Here is a 22605-nt window from a genome sequence, read left to right as displayed (position 1 = left end):
ATGTAAACTTTTTTCACTTTTTAAGCGTAACTTGCCCTCGTCAATGTCGATCTTATTCACTAGTGATATACTTTTCCGCCGAATTACGTTGAATAAACATGATTCAGATTTTTGAAAATTATGTCTATTTTTGTGTTTAAATTGCTCTGTATTTTGATTGATTGTGTGGATGGTATGATACGTTGATGTACAAAATTGGTAGCAGTTTGAAGGAAAAACATCCTTTAAAGCATATATATGTATACATTGTCAATGTGGCACTCTTCCTTTAGTCAAATTTGAGTTCAATGCTAGGGGTCCCACATTTTTCAAAATAAAGCCTCTACATGAACCTTAAACAATTATGTTTAAGTATCGAAATAAAGTAGATATGCAAGAACATGTATTTATTTGAACTCGGAAATGAAGCCTAGAAATAAACAGCACCTATTTGTCACTTATAGCTTTAAATCAATTGAATTGACTTGATCGACGGTGTATACTAGTAACCATACCCCTATCGGATGCGATACCGGTCGATTTCGGATTAAACATGGTTTTGTGTGGACGGTCATCCACAAAACAACAATTTATTGTTCAAAAGGGACACGGGTCATTCAAAGTAAGTATTGCATGGAACATAAGAACCATTCTGCTTTGTAGTTAGATCTTTTTTCGTTGCTTTGGTAATGATTGCTTATATATAAGTGACACAGTCGAGGGATTTCCCGTTATTGAACATGAGTTTTATTATGTTTAAATGTTCTTTGCGTGTATAATGCTAACATCTTATCGCTTTGATAAAATAAATTATTAAAAAAATGGTAGGTATACATTAAAACGAGAACACACACTGACATTGTCCAAAATATTGAAAATATGTCTACTTCTTGTTTGTATAAAGCTCGGATATCCCTCGCCAATATGTGATAATTATGGAAAGCCAAAGGGGACCCCCGCTAAAATACATATACTTATATAGTAAATATCGGGATTTTCATTTTTCGCGGAACTTTCACTTTCCGCGAAAAACCAAGGCCAGCATAGCCATGAAATACTACATACAAATTGAAATCTAAAAAGCGCGGAACTTTCATATATTTTCCGTCGGAATAATTATCTTTCAACCCCGTAGAGAAAGCGGGCTCAAATAATCGCGCGGAACCTTAATACTGTCTACTCTGTACAAAAGTAGTGTATAAAATCGCGCGGACCTAATCCACAAAGCGCGGAACACAAATATCTTCCGCGAAAATTAAGCATTGAATTACTGTATAAATCTCGGGTTGCTATGTAAATTGCGGGTTGCTAATGAAAAATCGCGCGGAAGATTCATTACTCCGCGCGATTTTCAATAGCATTGAATTACTGCACGAAATTCGGGTTGCTATGTGGTTACGCGATAAAATTTGATTGGTTCCGACACCTAGAAAGAACCAATCAAAACTCGCGTCTTATCCAGCATTCACGCAGTCATCATGATGACGGTTGTTTCACATTAACACAAAACCTTTTAAGGGCGAAAAAGTGATCAATTTTGATGACATTAGCAATGAGGTTAGTATTTAACATACATGAATTATAAATTTTAATGCAATTATAACAGCTCAAGAGTATCGAGTGTTGTTTTCACGGTTTGTCTATATGCAAACGTCTCTGATAAAACATAAACACCCGCATAAACACGTCATAATCAGATGTCGTCAAATAATGAAATATCGTGTTTGTGTGTAAGAAACATCTTCCCTTAAGCTCAGTTAGTAGAGAGCCAAGTTATTGTTATGGCAGTCGTATGCTCTAGTCCAGCACCGTATACATCTTCAATTAAAAAGAACAAGGCTTTACAGGCAATTCATCCCAAAGGCAACTCGTACCTTGGTCAACTCGTACCCATTTTTAGCTCGGCGTTTTCGGAGAAAACCCGAGGTATTGTTATAGCCAGCTCGTCGTCCGCCGTAGGCGTCGTGCTAAAACCTTAGCATTGGCTCTAAAATCAAAGTGCTCCACCTACAACTTTGAAATTTCATATGTAGATGCACCTTGATGAGTTCTACACGCCACACCCATTTTTGGGTCACTAGGTCAAAGTCACTGTGACCTCTAATATAAAACTTTAACATAGGCTCTAAAATCAAAGTGCTTCCACCTAAAACTTTGAAACATCATATGTAGATGCAACTTGATGAGTTCTACATGCCACACCCATTTTTGGGTCACTAGGTCAAAGGTCAAGGTCACTGTGACCTCTACTATACAACTTTAACATTGGCTCTAAAATCAAAGTGCTTCCACCTACAACTTTGAAACTTCATATATAGATGCATGTTGATTTGTTCTACACTCCACACCCATTTTGGGGTCACTAGGTCAAGGTCATTGTGACCTCTAAAAAAAAAATCTGACAAGCACCTGTAGCCGAGCGTGGCACCCGTTATGCGGTGCTCTTGTTGTCAACTCGTACCTCATTCAAACTATTCAACTTGTTTCATTTGTCTTATTTTGTCACAATTGTCAAATTCTTGAAAGACATCAACCACAAGTGTCAATTTTCATCAACACTTTCGCTGCTTATACATATCTGCAGCAGACAACTTGCGTGAGCAATGCTTAGATAATTTAAGTGGAAACATCAAGAGGAAAATAAAAATTGTCTCTATGAGTTTGACTTATAAGCTAACCATCCTACACCTATTTCTGTATATCGGGTACGGGTTTAGTTCGGGTAGGTACAAGTTGACTAAAAAACAGGTACGAGTTGACCACAATGGGTAGGTGTTTACCACGGAACAATTTGACCGGCATGCAGAACAAGATTATTGATTATTATATTTAACTGTCACACAAATCTGAAAGATAACACAATGTATTACAAACACAATGACTGTCAAGACATTCTAAACTCTTACAGTTAACATATAACAGGTGTACACATCTGATATACTGACCAAATTAAATAACTAATGATTCACACCAGATACGACACAGTTTCAAAACTCAACATTTTGTCTGCATGGCACGCCAATTTAGTCCAAAAAAATTGATTTAACCAGTGAATTCTGAGCTATATTTCTTAAAGCAGAATGCACATTATGTCTAAAAAGTGTTTTTCAGCTAATTTCTGTTATGAACTATCTTCACACAAAGCATCTGGTAAACCTTAAGATATCAATAGCAGAATGCAAATAATGAGTATAATGTTCTGTATTGTAGAAGAAATACATGTAGTAAAATAATATGATAGTATGAAACATGGTGTTTGTATTTTATAGCTGTAGCACTGTTCCCAACTTGAACATCATCTTCTATGTACATACCTGAGGCAGAGCCAGCTTTCCCATCTGCCATCTGCTGTGGACAACCGAGTCAGAGCCAGCTTGCACGTCATCTGTTGTGGACATCGGTGTTAGAGCCAGCTTGCACAACCTCTATTGTGGACATCGGTGTTAGTGCTAGCTTGCACGTCATCTGTTGTGAACATCCGTGTAAGAGCCAGCTTGCACGTCATCTCTTTTGGACATCAGTATTAGAGCCAGCTTGCACATCCTCTGTTGTGGACATCCGTGTAAGTGCTAGCTTGCACGTAATCTGTTGTGGACATCTGTGTTAGAGCCAGCTTGCACGTCATATGTTTAGGACATCAGTCAGAGATAGCTTGCATGTTATTTACTTGTGGACATTATTCAGAGCCAGCAAGGACAATCTCTGTTGTGGATATCTGTCTAAGAGCTTGCACGTCATCGGTTGTTCACATCCTTGTAATAACCAGCTTGCACATCAACTGATGTGGAAATCTGAGTCAGAGCCAGCTTGCACATCATCCGTTGTGGACATCTCTTTTTGATTCTACTCTTTGCTTAGATTGACACTGTGACTTTAGTGTAATACGTTACAACCTTAAGCTATTCCTATTGTTGAATAAAAATATTGTGTCATTAAAATATATTTTGTTGGATAATTTGTATGTTGAGTTGTATTGTTTGGTCATTGCAAAGTATCAAGTTATTTTAAGACAAGAAAAAGCTCATCTTTCATCATGTATTTATATTAAAATTCTTGAATGTTAGTGAAGGTACAGTTCATATAATTAAAAGCAATTGTAATATGATTGCTTGTGTTTTATTGCACAGTGAATACCATCTTGTCTTTATGCTGACATATAGAACGGAGAAATAGTAAACTGTCGTTTTTATATGCAATGGGATTGTATATCAAGACTTGTGTGTTGAGATGAAAAAATTGCCATAATTTTTCTCTTTATATTTTATTCCTGCTAAATGGTTGATGCAATAAAGTTAAGTCTTTAATGACTTGTGTTTCTTGTAATATTATTTGTAAGCAAATTTGGCTGTAGTATTAGATGCATGCTGTACAAGATACTGTAGATCAACATTATATTGTTTGAGTATGAATAGATAATTCAAGGTGCACAGCCATTAATTTTGCCCTCCACCATCTCTGATTTTGGTTAGACAGTTGCAAGTTACTTGCATTAGTATGAAGTCTTAAAAATTAGTATAATTGCTGTTGTGTTATTATTAACCTTTTCCTGCTCTGAGGAAATTTTAAAATTTCTACATGCAAACATCATAAAACCAGAACAGCCTGCAAGTAACTCACAATCTGTTCAGGTTTTATGCTGTTTGCTGCTCATCAGTATCCATGGGTTGGAAACAAAGCCTTTAAAACTTTAATATAGTAAGAAAGGTGTTAAATTAAATTTATTCTCGAATGTGTCTTAGTGCGTTTTTAAGTGGTACAGGGTTAAATGTCTCATTTTGTTTTTGATTATCTTTGGTTTATTGAACATATATGAGCCTTGCTCTGTGAAAAAGGGGTTTAATGCATGTGCGTTAAGTATCGTCCCTGATTAGCCTGTGCGGTCTGCCCAGGCTAATCTGGAGTGCTCATGCATTAAACCACTTTTTCACAGAGCGAGGCTCATATGTATTAGCGCATTCAAATAATACAATTTAAATCTGAATCTTTTATTTAGTTGCAATACCTTAAAGCTTACTATGTTTGCAGTTTTAGTGAAACCACAAACTTTTAATCAAAGAAGCATATAATGTGTATTACTCATTAAATCAACTTCCACTTTATTCCATACACGTGTTCGACTCTGTGACATTATGTTCTGTCAAAGCTTTTATTGCAAATTCATAAAACATAAATTGGTAACCTTGGGTATCCAAAAGGAATCCAAATTTTACTAGCCATAGACTTTCCAAAATGCAATTGTTTCTGAGAAGTATTTTTCTCTAGAAGGTGGCAAAACTCCTAAGCAATTCCTTTTTGGGCTAATGGTAGGGCTTATGCGTGTAACACCCATTGACAAATTATTAAATATACATTGAAAGGTCATTGTTCACAAAACGGATCATGATATAACATGATGCAGCATTTTGTACTATATCAAATTAAATGTTGCTGAAAACAGTAGAATATTCAAATTATGGACATTTTATTCTGTTAATAATGCTATCTTTATAACATTACAAATCAATAAAGCATGCTTAACAATAGCAGAACTCTTTTGACTATTAATTATCTTTTCCATTCTTTAAATCTTTACAAAATTCATTGTCCCACTAACACCATCCTATAAAACAGGTTATGGCTTCCAATTGTTAATCAACTATAAAGCATGAACAAAGGCACAAATATCGCAGTATCTTTTGCAAATGATACAAATGTCCATGGCCTCGATACGGAACAAAAAGCAAGATTTCTTGTCAGGCGGTAAGCTGAATCCACGAGAACATTCGAAAAATTGTCCATTTAATGCGCCACCGGGCCGTTCTTATTTAAATGGGCATCATGCACAGAACTTGGCCATCCAGGGCATATGTCCAAACATTTCAAGTTACTGTCACAGACTGCTTGAAGAACTAAACTGCTGATAAACAAGGACCTATGCTCAGATGTTGAAGCAGGACATGCACTGTGGGTTCCATCAACAGTCCAATCATTCTACATCATTCATGAAATCCATAGGCAATGATCATCAGCTCATGACGAGATTCTGGAAATCTGATGTACTGCTCCATCATTGCTGACAAGACTCTACATGTTGAAATGACTGTGTAATGTTGAGTCCCTGAAATACAAAAGTAAAATTCATGCTAGAGTTTAGCCATATTAATTATGCTTGATTGCATTGAAAGCTTTAGGCTTATTAAGACATTCTAGAGTCCGTTTTCTGGGAATAATCAGTACTTTGTATATATGAAGATAAAGAGACCGCTAATAAACAGGGTTGAACCCAAAATGTTCCCATCACTAGGTGAACACCATATCCACTACGCCAGCCTGACAAAGTAAATGAAGTGAAGCTTCTAAGTTACGTCTCATTTGATTGTTAACAAGAGCACCGCCCTGCGCGTTCAGACCTCTCATCTATTTTTTTTAAAGTTGAAGGGACCTATCTCAATACTTCAATCACAAAGGAGGGAGAAGTGGGGTGGAGAAGGGTGTATAGTGTGGTGGTGTGGTCATTTATTACACTATCTTCAAAAATGAAAAAATGATAAAAATAAATATTTGTGTTTTTTAGCCATGTTTAAAAAAAATGGGCGGGGGTATAGTGTGAGGGTGTGGTCATTTATTAGATGATCTTTCAAAATGAAAAAAAAGTACTTTTTTCTTTTGGGGGGGGGGCGTGGGGGATGGTTTGGGTAGAGTCTATTGTGGTATGTCAGGAAAGAGTTGCTTTGTAATGCTTTGCATTGACCGTTCCAAGGCGGTGACCCCAGCTTTATTCATATTTTGTGTTTATGTTGGTTTGTATTGTGCTGTTTTGTACTGTTTGGGCAATCGGTCACTTGCCTTAAATAAAGGACCAACTAATTGTTTTTAATGAAAATTCAATATTGCTCCAGCAGCTGGAGTTTCACTTCTTTATATTGTAAAGAAGTTATGGAAATTTTAGCAAAATTTAATAATTTCACCTTGAGAGTCATGGTCATTCAAAGGTCAAGGTAAAATTCAACTTGCCAGGTACAGTAACTTATCATAGCATGACAGTATTTGAAGTTTGAAAGCAATAGCCTTGATACTTTAGAAGTAAAGTGGATCGAAACACAAAATTTAACCATATATTCAAAGTTACTAAGTAAGAAAAGGACCATAATTCCGTCAAAATGACAACCAGAGTTATTCAACTTGTCCTGTACTGTCCTCTTATGATAATTTGCGAGTGTTTCAAGTATGAAAGCAATATCTATGATACTTTAGGAGTAAAGTGGACCAAAACACATAACATAACAAAATTTTCAATTTTCTAAGAATAAAAAGGGCACATAATACTTTCAAAATGCCAGTCAGAGTTACATAACTTTGTCTGCACAGTCCCTTTATGATAGTAAGTGTTGCAAGTATGAAAGCAATAGCTTTGATACTTAAGGATTAAAATGGACCTAAACACAAAACTTAACCAAATTTTCAATTTTCTAAGCATAAAAAGGGCACATAATTCTGTCAAAATGCACGCCAGAGTTATCTAACTTTGCCTGCTCAGTCCCCTCATGGTATTAAGTAAATGTACTAAGTTTTATACTTGATACTTTATGAGAAAAGTGGACCTAAACACAAAACTTCACCGGACGCCGACGCCAAGGTGATGACAAAAGCTCATAATTTTTTTTCAAAAAAAATAGATGAGCTAATAAATAAAATGTAACAGATTGCACACTTGATTACACGATTTTTCATAAATACTCCTTCAGCTTTTTGTTTACATATGAAGGCTAGGGCCACTTTCTGCGAGCCTTACAAAAAAACTAACCATATTTGCAATTGTCAAGCCTCCTTCACATAAAATTTACCTTTGCTTATTCCAATATCCTTTTTCCAACAGACATTGTGCGCTCACGTACCATACATGGTGCCACAGTTTCACAGAATTCCTACAAAACAAGGGCTGTTTGTAAAACATGCATGCCCCCCATATGGGCTCTCCGTTGTAGTGACAGCCATTGTGTGAATATGTTTTTTGTCACTGTGACCTTGACCTTTGACCTAGTGACCTGAAAATCAATAGGGGTCATCTGCCAAAGTTTCATGATCCTAGCCATAAGCGTTCTTGAGTTATCATCTGGAAACCATTTTCCTATTTCGGGTCACCGTGACCTTGACCTTTGACATTGTGACCTGAAAATCGATAGGGGTCATCAGCGAGTCATGATCAGTCTACATATCAAGTTTCATGATCATAGGAATAAGCGTTCTTGAGTTATCATCCGGAAACCATTTTACTATTTCGGGTCACCGTGACCTTGACCTTTGACCTAGTGACCTGAAAATCAATAGGGGTCATCTGCGAGTAATTATCAATGTACATATGAAGTTTCATGATCCTAGGCATAAGCGTTCTTGAGTTATCATCCGGAAACCATTTTACTATTTTGGGTCACCGTGACCTTGACCTTTGACCTAGTGACCTGAAAATCAATAGGGGTCATCTGCCAGCCCTTATCAATCTACCTACAAAGTTTCATGATCCTAGGCCTAAGCGTTCTTGAGTTATTATCAGGAAACCAATTTACTATTTCGGGTCACCGTGACCTTGACCTTTGACCTAGTGACCTCAAAATCAATAGGGGTCATCTGCTAGTCATGATCAATGTACCTATGAAGTTTCATGATCCTAGCCCAAAGCGTTCTTGAGTTATCATCCGGAAACCACCTGGTGGATGGACCGACAGACAGACAGACAGACATGTGCAAAGCAATATACCCCCTCTTCTTCGAAGGGGGGCATAATAAATGAAGTATACATTTACAATTCAAATTTCTTTTAAAAGAATGTGTAGGTAACTCAATTCCCTATATATTACTTTATTGTTATAAAATAAATTTCTTAATATTTAAACAGACATTTAACAAAAATTAACTTGATTCATCAAATTAATCATAATCGAATAATAGACCAGTTTCACAATATGAACACCGATTATATAGGCGATACTATTTTAAGATATCAATCATATGACCTGACGCGTCGAATTGCAGAATGAGGCTGAACGTGTAACTGCATTTTCTTTTGCTATGCAAATTGCATTGAATATCAAGATTTTAATGCGAACTGACACTGGTTAAAATTAAGTCAAACATAATGCATACAGACAACCATCACATGTCATGCTGTGTTAATTCAATAAATTAATAAGTAATTCTTATATAAAAATTATAATACCTAAATAATAATTCAAGGACATAATATTTAATACTATTAGTGTATATTAATAAATTATATTTAATCTTTATAAATAACAAGAGATGTGTTCGTCAGAAACACCAAGCCCCCTACTGCGCCGCTTAACAAAAAAATATTATTATTTTTGACCTTTGACCTTGAAGGATGACCTTGACCTTGAACTTCCACCACTCAAAATGTGCTGCTTCATGAGATACACATGCATGCCAAATATCAAGTTGCTATCTTCAATATTGCAAAAGTAATGGTCGTTAAAGTTTTTTTTCGGTCGGACGGACGGACAGACTGACATACTGACTGACTGACAGTTCAACCGCTATATGCCACCCTACCGGGGGCATAAAAATACGAGTTACCCATAAGCATCAGAGTAAATGTGGTCTGAAGACTAAACATCGATTATTGCACAAATCGAAGTCATAAATTAGCAGTATACAATACAAAGTATTATAAGACTACAATTCTCAAAGGTATGGATGTGTTAGTGTGTGAACTATTTCATGAATCATAGAACATGTAAGAGTTGAATCAAGCATAAGACAAAGTCCTATAAAATAGAAGAAAATGACACTAATGTTTAGCATTAAATTTTTGAAATATTTAAAATATATAGGTATAAAGCACTTTATAATTATGATAAAACTGGCTAATATCTATACAGTATTTAGTTTCTGACAATCTGTTTGGACAGATGACTTTCAATGTTGACAATATCTTTTATGTTCAATAAAAGCAACAATTGAGAGTTTGGCGTTAAATTATTCCAAGAAACAGCTACGCAATGCTACAACCACGAGAAGGCATGGTCACATGGAGGTGTCATTAATTGTGTCAAATGACCAGATATCTGCAACCTGTGGTTTATGACATCACGTTGTTATTTAGTAATTGTCTGCACAGTATCTGATCATAACGAGGTTATGGGTTTGTGCTGAATACAGGGGCATTTAAACGCAAGATCTATCAATAAACAAAATAATTGATCGATCGCCCAAATAATGCGCAAACAAAGAGTGTCAGATAATCCAATAAGTTTAAGACTGTCAATTTACACACACTAAGAATTGAAAGCCATACTTGGAGTGTCAGAATTTGTGCAAAAAAATGAATACAAACAAGTACTTTAATCAAGAAAATGTATTTCATATATTGGCACTTAAAATGGAAAGTATATATTAAGTAATTAACGGCTGATTCTGACAAAGACAACTTGTGTTGGCAATATCATTAAATCGCTAAATGATCAAAAGCAGAGCAATATTGCGACGCAATATTAAAAATCTTTACAAATTAAGCCTCATTCTCGAATTCTGCAAATCATTTGACTACACGCTATTGGCTTATTGTGAAAAGGGTCTATTCACTTATAAATATTTTACAGAAGTAGATTTTCCATCACTACAGCGGCTGCACTTTCTTAAAGGAAGTTTTGGAGTAAAATAGATCTACTCCAAGTTTTTGTCACAAAAAACTTCAAACATACAACACTTTCAAGTGTAGAATTAGCCGCATTTAGTGGATGATTTAGAAACATGATTAATTTAAATTACATGTAATAGCTATTGAAAAGTTAAGTTATCCAGTTATTCTTGCTGCAATGTGGATAAGAATAATACAAACCAATAGCTGACAAACCTGATATCAGTGATATGTTGACCTTTGAAGTTGAAATTGAGACCTGAAATCTGTCTGTATAGAGAGGCACAATTTGTTTGGCATATCTTGAACCATTACTGGCAACACACACCTACAAAATTTATATATAAATTACATAAAAACATAAATTTATGAATAATTTTATTCATTAATTTATGACGAAATGTTTTAATCTAGGTCAGCTATAACGAAACTAAAAACGGATTAAAAACAATACCTTATTTTAATTAATAGGTTGAAAACAAAAATAAATTTATTAATATATTGACGTTCAACTGAACGAATACAAGACACAAGTACATTACATTACAATAAGTTATTATTTCAGTCGCGTTCTGAGAAAACTGGGATTAGTGCATGTGCGTAAAGTGTCATCCCAGATTAGCCTGTGCAGTCCGCACAGGCTAATCAGGGACGACACTTTCCGCATAAACTTGATTTTCGGTAAGGAGGGACTTCCTTGAAATTAAAAAAACCATAAAAGCGGAAAGTGTAATCCCTGATTAACATGTGCGGACTGCACAGGCTAATCTGGGATGACACTTTACGCACATGCATTTAGCCAGGGACCTATACAAACAAATAGGTCCCTGATTTAGCCCAGTTTTCTCAGAACGCGGCTCATTTAATTAACGATTGTCAACATTATGCAAATTATCCGATAGTTTTACACAATATTAAAAAGTACAAATACAAACCAGGTAATACATGTAAATGATCGTATGCAATAATGTTATTGATCCCAATCTGATCTATTTCCGAATTATCTGCGAATCCATCGAGTAGAAACAATAACCATGCAATTCGGTCCGCCATCTTGAAACGTTATACTTACTGAACGCACTGATTGTGTTGCATTTGTTACAAAGTATCTGATTGGTTATTTCTAAGTATCGGATCCAATCAAATTTTTCGGGTAACTAGGGATTCTAACACCTAACAACCCGAGATTTGTACAGTAATTCAATGCTTAATTTTCGCGGACGATATTTGTGTTCCGCGCTTTTTGGATCTGGTATTTACTGGATTTTCTCTCTTTAATAGACTTCTTAAAATAGCATTCTACAATCTCCGCGCGATTTTAAACACTACTATTTGTACAAAGTAGATAAATAAGGTTCCGCGCGATTAATTGAGCCCGCTTTTTCTACAGAGTTGAAAAATAATTGCTCCGACGGAAAATATATGAAAGTTCCGCGCTTTTTAGATTTCGATTTTATGGAAAGCCAAAGGGGACCCCCGCTAAAATACATATACTTATATAGTAAATATCGGGATTTTCATTTTTCGCGGAACTTTCACTTTCCGCGAAAAACCAAGGCCTGCATAGCCATAAAATACTACATACAAATCGAAATCTAAAAAGCGCGGAACTTTAATATATTTTCCGTCGGAACAATTATCTTTCAACCCCGTAGAGAAAGCGGGCTCAAATAATCGCGCGGAACCTTAATATTATCTACTCTGTACAAATAGTAGTGTATAAAATCGCGCGGACCTAATCCACAAAGCGCGGAACACAAATATCTTCCGCGAAAATTAAGCGTTGAATTACTGTACAAATCTCGGGTTGCTATGTAAATTGCGGGTTGCTAATGAAAAATCGCGCGGAAGATTCATTACTCCGCGCGATTTTCAATAGCATTGAATTACTGCACGAAATTCGGGTTGCTATGTGGTTACGCGATAAAATTTGATTGGTTCCGACACCTAGAAAGAACCAATCAAAACTCGCGTCTTATCCAGCATTCATGCAGTCATCATGATGACGGTTGTTTCACATTAACACAAAACCTTTTAAGGGCGAAAGAGTGATCAATTTTGATGACATTAGCAATGAGGTTAGTATTTAACATACATGTATTATGAATTTTAATGCAAAAACAGCCCAAGAGTATCGAGTGTTGTTTTCACGGTTTGTCTATATGCAAACGTCTCTGATAAATCATAAACACCCGCATAAACACGTCATAATCATATGTCGTCAAATAATGAAATATAGTGTTTGTGTGTAAGAAACATCTTCCCTTAAGCTCAGTTAGTAGAGAGCCAAGTTATTGTTATGGTAGTCGTATGCTCTAGTCCAGCACCGTATACATCTTCAATTATAAAGAAAAAGAACAAGGCTTTACAGGCAATTCATCCCAAAGGCAACTCGTACCTTGGTCAACTCGTACCCATTTTTAGCTCGGCGTTTTCGGAGAAAACCCGAGGTATTGTCATAGCCAGCTCGTCGTTCGCCGTAGGCGTCGTGCTAAAACCTTAGCATTGGCTCTAAAATCAAAGTGCTCCACCTACAACTTTGAAATTTCATATGAAGATGCACCTTGATGAGTTCTACACGCCACACCCATTTTTGGGTCACTAGGTCAAAGTCACTGTGACCTCTAATATAAAACTTTAACATAGGCTCTAAAATCAAAGTGCTTCCACCTACAACTTTGAAACATCATATGTAGATGCACCTTGATGAGTTCTACACGCCACACCAATTTTTGGGTCACTAGGTCAAAGGTCAAGGTCATTGTGACCTCTACTATACAACTTTAACATTGGCACTAAAATCAAAGTGCTTCCACCTACAACTTTGAAACTTCATATGTAGATGCATGTTGATTTGTTCTACACTCCACACCCATTTTGGGGTCACTAGGTCAAGGTCATTGTGACCTCTAAAAAAAAAAATCTGACAAGCACCTGTAGCCGAGCATGGCAGCCGTTATGCGGTGCTCTTGTTGTCAACTCGTACCTCATTCAAACTATTCAACTTGTTTCATTTGTCTTATTTTGTCACAATTGTCAAATTCTTGAAAGACATCAACCACAAGTGTCAATTTTCATCAACACTTTCGCTGCTTATACATATCTGCAGCAGACAACTTGCGTGAGCAATGCTTAGATAATTTAAGTGGAAACATCAAGAGGAAAATAAAAATTGTCTCTATGAGTTTGACTTATAAGCTTACCATCCTACACCTATTTCTGTATATCGGGTATGGGTTTCGTTCGGGTAGGTACAAGTTGACTAAAAAACAGGTACGAGTTGACCACAATGGGTAGGTGTTTACCACGGAACAATTTGACCGGCATGCAGAACAAGATTATTGATTATTATATTTAACTGTCACACAAATCTGAAAGATAACACAATGTATTACAAACACAATGACTGTCAAGACATTCTAAACTCTTACAGTTAACATATAACAGGTGTACACATCTGATATACTGACCAAATTAAATAACTCAAGATTCACACCAGATACGACACAGTTTCAAAACTCAACATTTTGTCTGCATGGCACGCCAATTTAGTCCAAAAAATTTGATTTAACCAGTGAATTCTGAGCTATATTTCTTAAAGCAGAATGCACATTATGTCTAAAAAGTGTTTTTCGGCTAATTTCTGTTATGAACTATCTTCACACAAAGCATCTGGTAAACCTTAAGATATCAATAGCAGAATGCAAATAATGAGTATAATGTTCTGTATTGTAGAAGAAATACATGTAGTAAAATAATATGATAGTATGAAACATGGTGTTTGTATTTTATAGCTGTAGCACTGTTCCCAACTTGAACATCATCTTCTGTGTACATACCTGAGGCAGAGCCAGCTTGCCCATCTGACATCTGCTGTTGACAACCGAGTCAGAGCCAGCTTGCACGTCATCTGTTGTGGACATCGGTGTTAGAGCCAGCTTGCACGTCCTCTATTGTGGACATCGATGTTAGTGCTAGCTTGCACGTCATCTGTTGTGAACATCCGTGTAAGAGCCAGCTTGCACGTCATCTCTTTTTGACATCAGTATTAGAGCCAGCTTGTACATCCTCTGTTGTGGACATCCGTGTAAGTGCTAGCTTGCACGTAATCTGTTGTGGACATCTGTGTTAGAGCCAGCTTGCACGTCATATGTTTAGGACATCAGTCAGAGATAGCTTGCATGTTATTTACTTGTGGACATTAGTCAGAGCCAGCAAGGACATTCTCTGTTGTGGATATCTGTCTTAGAGCTTGCACGTCATCGGTTGTTCACATCCTTTTAATAACCAGCTTGCACATCAACTGATGTGGAAATCTGAGTCAGAGCCAGCTTGCACATCATCCGTTGTGGACATCTCTTTATGATTCTACTCTTTGCTTAGATTGACACTGTGACTTTAGTGTAATACGTTACAACCTTAAGCTATTCCTATTGTTGAATAAAAATATTGTGTCATTAAAATATATTTTGTTGGATAATTTGTATGTTGAGTTGTATTGTTTGGTCATTGCAAAGTATCAAGTTATTTTAAGACAAGAAAAAGCTCATCTTTCATCATGTATTTATATTAAAATTCTTGAATGTTAGTGAAGGTACAGTTCATATAATTAAAAGCAATTGTAATATGATTGCTTGTGTTTTATTGCACAGTGAATACCATCTTGTCTTTATGCTGACATATAGAACGGAGAAATAGTAAACTGTCGTTTTTATATGCAATGGGAGTGTATATCAAGACTTGTGTGTTCAGATGAAAAAATTGCCATAATTTTTCTCTTTATATTTTATTCCTGCTAAATGGTTGATGCAATAAAGTTAAGTCTTTAATGACTTGTGTTTCTTGTAATATTATTTGTAAGCAAATTTGACTGTAGTATTAGATGCATGCTGTACAAGATACTGTAGATCAACAATATATTCTTTGAGTATGAATAGATAATTCAAGGTGCACAGCCATTAATTTTGCCCTCCACCATCTCCGACTTTGGTTAGACAGTTGCAAGTTACTTGCATTAGTATGAAGTCTTAAACATTAGTATAATTGCTGTTGTGTTATTATTAACCTTTTCCTGCTTTGAGGAAATTTTAAAATTTCTACATGCAAACATCATAAAACCAGAACAGCCTGCAAGTAACTCACAATCTGTTCAGGTCTTATGCTGTTTGCTGCTCATTAGTATCCATGGTTTGGAAACAAAGCCTTTAAAACTTTAATATAGTAAGAAAGGTGTTAAATTAAATTTACTCTCTAATGTGTCTTAGTGCGTTTTTGAGTGGTACAGGGTTAAATGTCTCATTTTGTTTTTGATTATCTTTGGTTTATTGAACATATATGAGCCTTGCTCTGTGAAAAAGGGGTTTAATGCATGTGCGTTAAGTATCGTCCCTGATTAGCCTGTGCGGTCTGCCCAGGCTAATCTGGAGTGCTCATGCATTAAACCACTTTTTCACAGAGCGAGGCTCATATGTATTAGACAGCGCATTAAAATAATACCATTTAAATCTGAATCTTTTATTTAGTTGCAATACCTTAAAGCTTACTATGTTTGAAGTTTTAGTGAAAACACAAACTTTTAATCAAAGAAGCATATAATGTGTATTACTCATTAAATCAACTTCCACTTTATTCCATACACGTGTTCAACTCTGTGATATTATGTTCTGTCAAAGCTTTTTATTGCAAATTCATTAAACATAAATTGGTAACCTTGGGTATCCAAAAGGAATCCAAATTTTACTAGCCATAGACTTTCCAAAATGCAATTGTTTCTGAGAAGTATTTTTCTCTAGAAGGTGGCAAAACTCCTAAGCAATTCCTTTTTGGGCTAATGGTAGGGCTAATGCGTGTAACACCCATTGACAAATTATTAAATATACATTGAAAGGTCATTGTTCACAAAACGGATCATGATATAACAAGATGCAGCATTTTGTACTATATCAAATTAAATGTTGCTGAAAACAGTAGAATATTCAAATTATGGACATTTTATTCTGTTTATATTGCTATCTTTCTAACATTACAAATCAATAAAGCATGCTTAACAATAGCAGAACTCTTTTGACTTTTAATTATCTTTTCCAGTCTTTAAATCTTTACAAAATTCATTGTCCCACTAACACCATCCTATAAAACAGGTTATGGCTTCCAATTGTTCATCAACTATAAAGCATGAACAAAGGCACAAATATCGCAGTATCTTTTGCAAATGATACAAATGTCCATGGCCTCGATACGGAACAAAAAGCAAGATTTCTTGTCAGGCGGTAAGCTGAATCCACGAGAACATTCGAAAAATTGTCCATTTAATGCGCCACCGGGCCGTTCCTATTTAAATGGGCATCATGCATAGAACTTGGCAATCCAGGGCATATGTCCAAACATTTCAAGTTACTGTCACAGACTGCTTGAAGAACTAAACTGCTGATAAACAAGGACCTATGCTCAGATGTTGAAGCAGGACATGCACTGTGGGTTCCATCAACAGTCAAATCATTTTACATCATTCATGAAATCCATAGGCAATGATCTTCAGCTCATGACGAGATTCTGGAAATCTGATGTACTGCTCCATCTTTGCTGACAAGACTCTACATGTTGAAATGACTGTGTAATGTTGAGTCCCTGAAATACAAAAGTAAAATTCATGCTAGAGTTTAGCCATATTAATTATGCTTGATTGCATTGAAAGTTTTAGGCTTATTAAGACATTCTAGAGTCCGTTTTCTGGGAGTAATCAGTACTTTGTATATATGAAGATAAAGAGACCGCTAATAAACAGGGTTGAACCCAAAATGTTCCCATCACTAGGTGAACACCATATCCACTACGCCAGCCTGACAAAGTAAATGAAGTGAAGCTTCTAAGTTATGTCTCATTTGATTGTTAACAAGAGCACGCCCTGCAGGTTCAGACCTCTCATCTATTTTTTTTAAAGTTGAAGGGACCTATCTCAATACTTCAATCACAAAGGAGGGAGAGGTGGGGTGGAGAAGGGTGTATAGTGTGGTGGTGTGGTCATTTATTACACTATCTTCCAAAAATGAAAAAATGATAAAAATAAATATTTGTGTTTTTTAGCCATGTTTAAAAAAAATGGGCAGGGGGTATAGTGTGAGGGTGTGGTCATTTATTAGATGATCTTTCAAAATGAAAAAAAAGTACTTTTTTCTTTTTTTTGGGGGGGGGCGTGAGGGATGGTTTGGGTGGAGTCTATTGTGGTATGTCAGATAAGAGTTGCTTTGTAACGCTTGTAAAGAAGTTATGGAAATTTTAGCAAAATTTAATAATTTCACCTTGAGAGTCATGGTCATTCAAAGGTCAAGGTAAAATTCAACTTGCCAGCTACAGTAACTTATGATAGCATGACAGTATTTGAAGTTTGAAAGCAATAGCCTTGATACTTGAGAAGTAAAGTAGATCAAAACACAAAATTTAACCATATATTCAAAGTTACTAAGTAAGAAAAGGACCATAATTCTGTCAAAATGACAACCAGAGTTATTCAACTTGTCCTGTACTGTCCCCTTATGATAATTTGCGAGTGTTCCCAGTATGAAAGCAATATCTATGATACTTTAGGAGTAAAGTGGACGAAAACACAAAACTTAACAAAATTTTCAATTTTCTAAGAATAAAAAGGGCACATAATACTTTCAAAATGCCAGTCAGAGTTACATAACTTTGTCTGCACAGTCCCTTTATGATAGTAAGTGTTGCAAGTATGAAAGCAATAGCTTTGATACTGTAGGAATAAAGTGGACCTAAACACAAAACTTAACCAAATTTTCAATTTTCTAAGTATAAGAAGGGCACATAATTCTGTCAAAATGCACGCCAGAGTTATCTAACTTTGCCTGCCCAGTCCCCTCATGGTAGTAAGTAAATAAGTTTTATACTTGATACTTTATGAGAAAAGTGGACCTAAACACAAAACTTAACCGGACGCCGACGCAGACGCCGACGCCAAGATGATGACAATATCTCTTTTTTTTCAAAAAAAAAAGATGAGCTTATAAATAAAATGTAACATATTGCAAACTTGATTACACGATTTTTCATAAATACTCTTTCAGCTTTTTATTTATATATGAAGGCTAGGGTCACTTTCTGCGAGCCTTACAAAAAAACTAACTATATTTGCAATTGTCAAGACTCCTTCACATACAATTTACCTTTGCTTATTCCAATATCCTTTTGCCAACCAACATTGTGCGGTCACGTACCATACATGGTTCCACAGTTGTACAGAATTCCTACAAAATAAATGAAGTATACATTTACAATTCAAATTTCTTTTCAAAGAATGTGTATGTAACTAAATTCCCTATACATTACTTTAATGTCATAAAATAAATTTCAAACAAGGGCTGTTTGTAAAACATGCATGCCGCCCATATGGATTGTCAATTGCTGTGGCAGCCATTGTGTGAATACGTTTTTTGGCACTGTGACCTTGACCTTTGACCTAGTGACCTGAAAGTCAATAGGGGTCATCTGCGAGTCATTATCTATGTACCTATGAAGTTTCATGATCCTAGGCATAAGTTCTTGAGTTATCATCCGGAAACCATTTTACTATTTTGGGTCACCGTGACCTTGACCTTCGACTTAGTGACCTCAAAATCAATAGGGGTCATCTGCGAGTCATGATCAATGTACCTATGAAGTTTCATGATCCTAGGCATAAGCGTTCTTGAGTTATCATCGGGAAACCATTTTACTATTTAGGGTCACTGTGACCTTGACCTTGTGACCTGAAAATCAATAGGGGTCATCTTCGAGTCATGATCAATGTACCTATGAAGTTTCATGATCCTAGGCAAAATCGTTCTTGGGTTATCATCCGGAAACCATCTGGTGGACAGACATATGGACATTCGGACCGACATGTGCAAAACAATAATCCTGCTCTTCTTCGGAGGGGGGCATAAATATTTAACAGATGTATTTAACAAAAATTAACTTGATTCATCAAATTAATCAGTATCGAATAATAGACCAGTTTCACAATATGAACACCGATACTATTTATAGATATCAATCATATCACCTGACGCGTTGAATTGCAGAACAAGGCTGAACGTGGAACTGCATTTTCTTTTGCTATGCAAATTGCGTTGAATATCAAGATTATAATGCGCACTTGACACTGGTTACAATTAAGTCAAACATATGAATACAGACAACCATCACATGTCATGCTGTGTTAAGTAAAAAAATTGATAAGTAATTCAAATATAAAAATTATAACACCTAAATAATGATTCAAGGACATAAGTTATGTACTATTAGTGTATATTAATGAATTATATTTAATCTTTATATATAACAATAGATGTGTTCATCAGAAACACAATGCCCACTACTGCGCCGCTTTTAATTCTACATATATTTTTTTAACCTTTGACCTTGAAGGACGACCTTGACCTTGAACTTCCACCACTCAAAATGTGCAGCTTCATGAGATACACATGCATGCCAAATATCAAGTTGCTATCTTCAATGTTGCAAAAGTAATGGCCAACGTTAATTTTTTTTCGGACAGACGGACAGACTGACATCCTGACTGACTGACGGACAGTTCAACTGCTATATGCCACCCTTCCAGGGGCATACAATTTCCAGTTACCCATAAGCATCAGAGTAAATGTGGTCTGAAGACTAAACATCGATTATTGCACAAATCGAAGTCATAAATTAGCAGTATACAATACTAAGTATTGTAAGACTACAATTTTCAAAGGTAGGATGTGTACAATTTCATGAATTATAGAACGTGTAAGAGTTGAATCAAGCATCAGACAAAGTCCTATCAAATAGAAGAAAATGACACAAATGTTTAGCATTAAATTTTTGAAATATTAAAAATATATAGGTATAAAGCACTTTATAATTATGATAAAACTGGCTAATATGTATACAGTATTTAGTTTCTGACAATCTTTTTGGACAGATGACTTTCAATGTTGACAATATCTTTTATGTTCAGTAAAAGCAACAATTGAGTATTTGGCGTTAAATTATTCCAAGAAACAGCTACGCAATGCTACAACCATGAGACGCCATGGTCACATGGAGGTGTCATTAATTGTGTTAAATGACCAGATGACCAGATATCTACAAAATGTGGTTTATGACATCACGTTGTTATTTAGTATTTGTCTGCACAGTATCTGATCATAAAGAGGTTATGGGTTTGTGCTGAATACAGGGGAATTTAAACGCAAGATCTATCAATAAATAAAATAATTGATTAATCGCCCAAATAATGGGAAAACAAAGAGTGTCAGATAATCCAATAAGTTTAAGACTGTCAATTTACACACACTAAGAATTGAAAGCCATACTTGGAGTGTCAGAGTTTGTGCAAAAAAAAAGAATACAAACAAGAATACAAACAAGTACTTTAATCAAGAAAATGTATTTCATATATTGGCACTTAAAATGGAAAGTATATATTAAGTAATTAATGGCTATATCTGATGAAGTCAACTTGTGTTGGCAATATCATTAAGTAGATCTAGCTGAATGATCGAAAGCAGAGCGATATTGCGATGCACTATTAGAAATCTCTACACGTTCAGCCTCATTCTGGAATTCTGCAATCATTTGACTACCTGCTATATTGGCTTATTGTGAAAAGGGTCTATTCACTTATAAATACTTTAAAGAAGTAGATTTTCCATCACTCTACAGCTGTTGGGCTTTCTTAATGGTATTTGGGAGTAAAATAAATCTACTCCAAGTTTTTATCACAAAAAACTTCCAACAAGTGGAGAATTAGCCGCATTTAGTGGATGATTTAGAAACATGATTAATTTAAATTAGATCTACATGTAATAGCTATTGAAAAGTTAAGTTATCCAGTTATTCTTGCTGCAATGTGGATAAGAATAATACAAACCAATAGCTGACAAACCTGATATCAGTGATATGTTGACCTTTGAAGTCGAAATTGAGACCTGAAATCTGTCTGTATAGAGAGGCACAATTTGTTTGGCATATCTTCAACCATTACTGGCAACACACACCTACAAAATTTATATATAAATTATATTAAAACATAAATTTATTAATAATTTTATTTATTAATTTATGACGAAATGTTTAAATCTAGGTCAGCTATAACGAAACTAAAAACGGATTAAAAACAATACCTTATTTTAATTAATAGGTTGAAAACAAAAATAAATGTATTAATATATTGACGTTCAACTGAACGAATACAAGACACAAGTACATTACATTACAATAAGTTATTATTTCAGTCGCATTCGGAGAAAACTGGGCTTAGTGCATGTGCGTAAAGTGTCATCCCAGATTAGCGTAAGCCTGTGCAGTCCGCACAGGCTAATCAGGGACGACACTTTCCGCATAAACTTCATTTTCGGTAAGGAGGGACTTCCTTGAAATTAAAAATACCATAAAAGCGGAAAGTATAATCCCTGATTAGCATGTGCGGACTGCACAGGCTAATCTGCGATGACACTTTACGCACATGCATTAAGCCCAGTTTTCTCAGAACGCGGCTCATTTAATTAACAATTGTCAACATTATGCATATTATCGGATAGTTTTACACAATATTAAAAAAGTACAAATACAAACCTGGTAATACATGTAAATGATCGTATGCAATACAGTTATTGATCCCAATCTGATCTATTTCCGAATTATCTGCGAATCCATCGAGTAGAAACAATAACCATGCAATTCGCTCCGCCATCTTGAAACGTTATACTTACTGAACGCACTGATTGTGTTGCATTTGTTACAAAGTATCTGATTGGTTATTTCTAAGTATCGGATCCAATCAAATTTTTCGGGTAACTAGGGATTCTAACACCTAACAACCCGAGATTTGTACAGTAATTCAATGCTTAATTTTCGCGGACGATATTTGTGTTCCGCGCTTTTTGGATCTGGTATTTACTGGATTTTCTCTCTTTAATAGACTTCTTAAAATAGCATTCTACAATCTCCGCGCG

At 35.5% G+C, this 22605-nt stretch overlaps 3 long non-coding RNA genes across 5 annotated transcripts; 2 read left to right on the top strand and 1 right to left on the bottom strand.

Moving 5' to 3' along the window:
• Nucleotides 1–916: 916 nt before the first annotated feature.
• Nucleotides 917–3934, top strand: LOC127855338 (uncharacterized). The gene is made up of 2 exons (XR_008037492.1): nt 917–1536; nt 3249–3934. It is a non-coding gene; the product is annotated as an uncharacterized LOC127855338 (long non-coding RNA).
• A 1489-nt stretch (nt 3935–5423) lies between these two features.
• LOC127855336 (uncharacterized) lies at nt 5424–22372 on the bottom strand. 3 transcript variants are annotated; one of them, XR_008037488.1, is made up of 4 exons: nt 22226–22372; nt 21537–21648; nt 18790–18870; nt 5424–6076 (listed from the first exon to the last, which is right to left on the bottom strand). It is a non-coding gene; the product is annotated as an uncharacterized LOC127855336 (long non-coding RNA). The 3 variants fall into 3 exon arrangements; XR_008037490.1 differs by lacking the exons at nt 18790–18870; nt 21537–21648; nt 22226–22372 and adding exons at nt 7803–7883; nt 10829–10940; nt 11548–11685; XR_008037489.1 differs by lacking the exon at nt 5424–6076 and adding an exon at nt 16579–17239.
• Nucleotides 12150–15441, top strand: LOC127855337 (uncharacterized). The gene is made up of 2 exons (XR_008037491.1): nt 12150–12690; nt 14407–15441. It is a non-coding gene; the product is annotated as an uncharacterized LOC127855337 (long non-coding RNA).
• Nucleotides 22373–22605: the final 233 nt, after the last annotated feature.

This window comes from Dreissena polymorpha, chromosome 13 (assembly GCF_020536995.1).
Source record: "Dreissena polymorpha isolate Duluth1 chromosome 13, UMN_Dpol_1.0, whole genome shotgun sequence".
Lineage (NCBI taxonomy): Eukaryota > Metazoa > Mollusca > Bivalvia > Myida > Dreissenidae > Dreissena > Dreissena polymorpha.
This window is presented reverse-complemented; position numbering and strand designations above follow the sequence as displayed.